This window comes from Nannospalax galili, unplaced genomic scaffold (genome assembly GCF_000622305.1).
Source record: "Nannospalax galili isolate Female #2095 unplaced genomic scaffold, S.galili_v1.0 scaffold2280, whole genome shotgun sequence".
NCBI lineage: Eukaryota > Metazoa > Chordata > Mammalia > Rodentia > Spalacidae > Nannospalax > Nannospalax galili.
The window spans coordinates 204326-210054 of NW_008346434.1; the positions used below are offsets into that span (position 1 = coordinate 204326).

At 40.5% G+C, this 5729-nt stretch overlaps 1 protein-coding gene across 5 annotated transcripts in view; it reads left to right on the plus strand.

The window, feature by feature from the left end:
* The window catches only part of Cdc14a (cell division cycle 14A), a 190900-nt gene that overhangs the window by 78544 nt on the left and 106627 nt on the right, over window positions 1-5729 (plus strand). The gene's annotated exons all lie outside the window — the stretch shown is intronic.

Below are 5729 nucleotides of genomic sequence, written 5' to 3' on the forward strand. Positions count from 1 at the left end.
CCCCCTTGGGCCCCTTAATCAAGAGGACAGGTGACCCACCACAATTACAGGACATTTTGAGAGATGCTCATAGTCCCCTGGAACTTAGTTGACCTAGGAGGGCAAGGAGCAAAAACTGTCCTTTATGTCCCCCTGACCAAATTAGTATAGGCCTCAAAGTATGTCTGTTAAACATCCAAGAAGGTTAGTTCCATCAGTCTGGTACTTTTAATTACTGTGTGCCATGTAGATAAATCTTGGGCAAAGACCAATTGTTCTCAGGTAAACCTTACATAGACATGTATTTCTTGATCTGGTATTTATGATTTGTCAGTAGGTTGTTGGACTAATATGGTTCCCTCTGGTTTTTAAAACTAGCTAGGCTCCGGGCATGGTGGTGCACGCCTTTAATCCCAGCATTCGGGAGGCAGAGGCAGGCAGATCTCTGTGAGTTCAAGGCCAGCCTGGTCTGCATAGTGAGTTCCAGGCCAGCTGGGGCTACTGGGAGACCCTGTCTCAAAAAAAAAAAAAAGAACAAACAATCAAAAAATAAAAAACTAGCTAGGCATTATTTATCTCTCGAATTGTCTAACTCCTCCATCATGATTTCCCCAATTAAGGTGCCCCCATTTCCCCCTTTCTCCCGTAATAATACCTTTCTCCTATGGTCCTACCTCTCTTGAGCTCCTTCTTTCCCTTTATCCCCCAGGTTCCTTGTATACCCTTCCCTCCCCCTCCCTTAAACTAACCCAATTTTTATCCATATCTCCCTTATTAAGGCCTGTTTCCTACTGTTCTCTTTCAGGTTCTTTCTTTTCCTTTACCTCCTTGTTTCCTTTCCATTATCCTGGTTCCTGTAGTTATGTCTGGATACATACTGACTTATCAGGATTTGTTTCTAGGATCCACATATGAGGGAGAACATACGTCAATTTTTTTTCTGAGTCTGTGTTACTTCACTTAGTTTTTTGGTCTTCTTGAGGCAGGGTCTCTCTGCAGCCCCAGCTGACTTGGAACTCATTAGGTAGACCAGGCTGGCCTTTGTCTTACAGAGGTCTGCCTGCTTCTGCCTCCCAAGTGCTGGGATTAAAGGCCTGAGCCACCATGCTTTGTTTGGAGTATATTTAAACTTCTATAATTATACCGTTTTATGAACCTAGGTAACATTTCCCTAAAAGGCTGGGGAGATGACTCAATTGTCAAATTACTTACCATGCAAGCAGAGGAATGGAATTTGATCCTCAGAACTGACATGAAAAGCTAGGTGTGGTGGCATGCCCTTGTAAACAGCACTAGGGAGGCAGAGGCAGGTGGGTCCCTGGGGCTCACTGGCTCACTGTCCCACCAATCTAGCCTAATAGGTGAACCTTAGGCTAGTGAGAGACCCTGTTTCAACAAAACAAGCACCCGAGGAACGATGCTTGCTTCCCCACACATGTGCACTCACACATACATGGACACACACACACACACACACAACTGTAAGTGAGACAAATTAAAAGGAATGATTTGTGCACTTTTACTGCCTATTCTTGAGTGGATTAAGTATATTAGACCTTAATGATAGCTGATCATTTCTGGTGTGCTGTGCTCCTTAAATGTGCTGTCATTTTACTGATCTCCAATGAGTCTTAGGGTGTTCTGTTGAATATTAAGGTATTTGTGTTGAAAATTGTTGTTTCCCTTATACTAAGAATGGCCAATCTGTTTATCAAGAGTGACTGTAGCTGAAACTACAGGAAAAGGCATTTTTCATCTCCGTTAGCTCTTTGAGCCTATCTGTCCTCAGGACTGGCTTGGTGGCTGGCCTTCATGGGAGCAAGGGACTTTCAGTTCTGGGGGCAGCGTCAGCAGAGCTTGACTTGGCAAGCTTGGGATGAATCTTTTGAGGTCTCTTCCTTTCAGAATGCTACCAAATTGAGTCTATACTATTGGTCAAACATTTCATAAAGTCAGATTATTTGCTTCTTGTCTGAAGTCCCACAAGACCTTGTCTTTAGTGGAACCCCAAATTGTTTTTGTGGTGGCCATGTTGGTGGTTTACGAATCTGCACTTGGAGATATTCATCAAACAGTGGTTGTGAACGTTTCAAGTTTCACAAAACATGAAATGTTAACTAATCTACACTGCATATCTTTTTCTTTTTCTTGAGATTTCTCTCTCTCTCTCTCTCTCTCTCTCTGTGTCTCTGTGTGTGTGCATCTGTGCATTTTGTGTATGTGTGTGCACATTGCAGGTGTGCATGCCTGAGGTCAGAGAACATCTTCAGGTGTGTTTCGTTAGGCGCTGTGCTGTCCACCATTTCTGAGACTGACTTTCACTGGCCTGAAGCTCATCAAGCAGGCTAGGCTGGCAGGCCAGTGAGCCCCAGGGATCTGCCTGTTTCTGCTTCCCTAGTGCTGCGCCTCAAGCACATCCTATTATGGCTGGTATTTTTTAATGTGCGTTCTAAGGATCGAACTCAGGTCTTTCTGATTGATTGCAAGGTAAGTGCTTTACCATTTGAGCTGTCTCCCTGGCTTGTTTGTGTTTTCTAAATCAGTTTAGTAAGTTTTTTTGATGTAGATAATGATTCCTAAATATGCCAAAATTAATTTTTTCCTATGGCATACATAATTAAAGAGGAATGAAATCACTCAGAAAATCAGACCCAAGGACCCAGTTTTAAAGACATCCAGAAAGTATGAGTGGAAAAAGGAACGACTAGGTGTGGAGGTGAGAGAGGTAGGGTGTGTGTAAAACTGGATGAATTGGACGTCCCATCTCCGGTTGTTAGTGTATTGCTTTGCTTTTGTGAGTCCCTTCCTGAATATTTACAGAAATGCAATTTTGTGTGCTGTGGCTTTTTTAAAAAAAGCTTGTAGAAGAGGCTTTAACCTATGGTTATAGGTTGGTCATTTTCCAAAGTTATTTTCATTCTCAACTTGTTTGTACACATCAGAAGCTTAAAAAATGACTGACACTTGGGTTCTACTTCCAGAAATTTTGATGTAGTTGGCCCAGGGTGGAATCTGGTTATGGGCTTTTTAAATGCTCTCTATGTGATTCTAATATGTGAACATATGGCTACTTCTTAGATTCATAAAACATATTCCCATTTTAAAGATTTTGGTTGATTATGATTAATAAAGTAATATGTTTAACCCACGGTTTCCCAAAGTACTAAATTCCCTTCCCTCCTAATTGACACTTGGGAAAGCTACCATTCTGGAACACTCCAAGGCATATTTCCTGACTCACACCTATGTGGAACAAAATGATCTCTTGGGATCAGAATAATGTGGTATCTTTTGTGGAACTGTTTTTGTGCCATTTCCAGAGTTTTGGAATAAGTGCTAGCAAGTAGTGGCATTTTATCTAACTGGAACAAGAATGCCCTTTTTTTTTTCCTCAATGTAGACTGAAGTCATCTTCCTTAACAGAGGATCCACAAACCTCCCACTGACAATCCTTCAATAAAACTTGCTTTGAAAATGGACTCTCTGTGTTTGTGTTAAGGAAGGTGTATGTTGTGTTTGGGGTTGACCCTTAGTGATGACTTGGTTGCTGAGCTATGAGGCTGAACCTTAGTGGGAAATCTCAAAAGTGATTATTCTAGATTGTCTGGGCATGCTGGAACTTGTAGATCTTTTAGAAAAGGCTCAAAAGGGTCAGTCAACCATTTAGAACTTGGCATGGGTCTTCTTTCTTCTAAAGCAAAGTAAACATATGCTGGGAGATGTTGAGTGTAATTATGAAATATATCCCTTTACAAAACATGCCAGATACTTGCTAGGTCAAAGATAGCATTATGATTTTTGTTAAAGTTAATTTAGTAATTAGTTTTGTACTTCAAAGGGTAACATCTCTTTATCATGTTTTTTTTTTTTTCTTGAGTTTCCAAAGTGTGAAACAGAATTTTATTTTATGTTGTTTTAAGGTGTTCCTTTCATTCTCAACTACCTGGCTGCTTCTTGGTGATCTTTGAGTTCAGTTCTGCCCATGAGTCTTTTCACAAACTTTTGCTTTTGATGCTTAGTATGATGGGAAAGAATCCAGTGAGTTTTGAACAATGAGGATGTGCCAGTTTCCTGAATGCTGACAACAGCTGGCTTCTGCAGTCAGCCTGCTACATCTGTTCTAAACAGCTGTGCTCTCTTTTGTGGAACTAGGACTGCCATGAAATAAGACTCTTTTCAGGTTTTTCTTCTAAATAAAATGACAGTCAAGCACCACTTTACAGAATCTGAGGCCAGAAACAACTGCTAGGGTCTTTGTGACCTCTCATGTGCTATGGCATGAGGTCCATGTATTCTCTTTTTTCTTACATCAGTGAAACAAGACAACAGTGATTAGTGTTGTGAATAGTCTCTCTCAGACTTTTTCTTTCCTGTTGTTTTGTTCCTACTATCTTGTGGCTCCAGGTTAGTGGTAGTAAACTTTCCTTTTGTATTCTTTATATGTCTTGTAGCCAGCCTCCACTGATGAAGATGTTTTGGAAGAAGCATGCAATTACTTACTTATACTTTACCATTATTTTTATTTTTAAAGAAAAATTGGGGGATGAGGCGATGGCTCAGTGAGTGAGGTGTTTACCATGCAAGGATGAGGACCTGAGTTTGGATCTCTAGCACCCATGTGCCTGTCTGAAACCCCAGAACTAGACATGAGGATGGCGATGTGGAGACAGGCAGATCCCAGAACTTGCCAGCTAGCCATTCTTGCTAAACTGGCAAATTCTATGTTCAGTGAGAGACCCTGCCTCAAAAAAATAAGTTGGGGAGAGATAAAGATACCTGATATCAATCTCTTGCCTCTACATATATGTACACACATGTACACCTACATACTAACGCATAACCCTCCCCCTCACATGAAAAAAATTTGTGTAATTAAATGGGTGTACTAGTTTAGTTTTCTGTTGCTGTGATAAAACATTCAGACCAAAAACAACTTGGGAAGGAAAGGGTTAATTGCATCTTACACTTCCAAGTGACAGTCCATCATTGACGAAAGTCAGGGCAGGTATGTTATATGGTGTGCAATATAGAGTTAGCGTTTAGTTCTCAAGTCTAGGTCTGAATTGTCTGGTATGTGCTATTAAGCTCTTCAAATGTGTCAAGTCCAAATTGAGCTAGACCACAAGTTTAAAGTGCACATTGGATTTAGTCTAAAAGAAGGAGGTGGACTGGCAAAATGTTTCACTGAGTAAAGGCACTTGCTGCCAAGCTGGATGATCTGAGTTAGATCCCCAGAACCCACATGGTGGAATGAGAGAGCGCTCTGACTTCCATGTGCATGACATGGCACATGCATGTTCACACACAAATAAGAAAAAAAACTATGTGATAAGAAATAAAAAGGTGGGACTGGAGAAGTGGCTCAGTGGTTAAGACCCAGGTTCGAATCCCAGCACTCCACATGGTGGCTGTAACTTCAGTTCCAGGGAATCTGACGCCCTCTTCTGTCCTCCGAGGGCAGTGCAGGACATGGGTTCACTTAACACACATGCACGTATAACACTCATACGCAGAAAATAAAATAAAAATATTTAAAAGGGTAAGACATAATTTTTATAATTATATATTAGATTAAACAAAATAGTGACATTAATTTGGTTAGTTTTATTTTAATATGCTTATGAAAAATTATAGTCATATTGGCTCTTGTGGCTGGCATTTATTTCTATTGGACAGCAACGATATAGAATATGTTATGCTCTTTTTAATTCTTTTTAATTTTTAAGAATTTCATCTGTGAGTATTGTCTT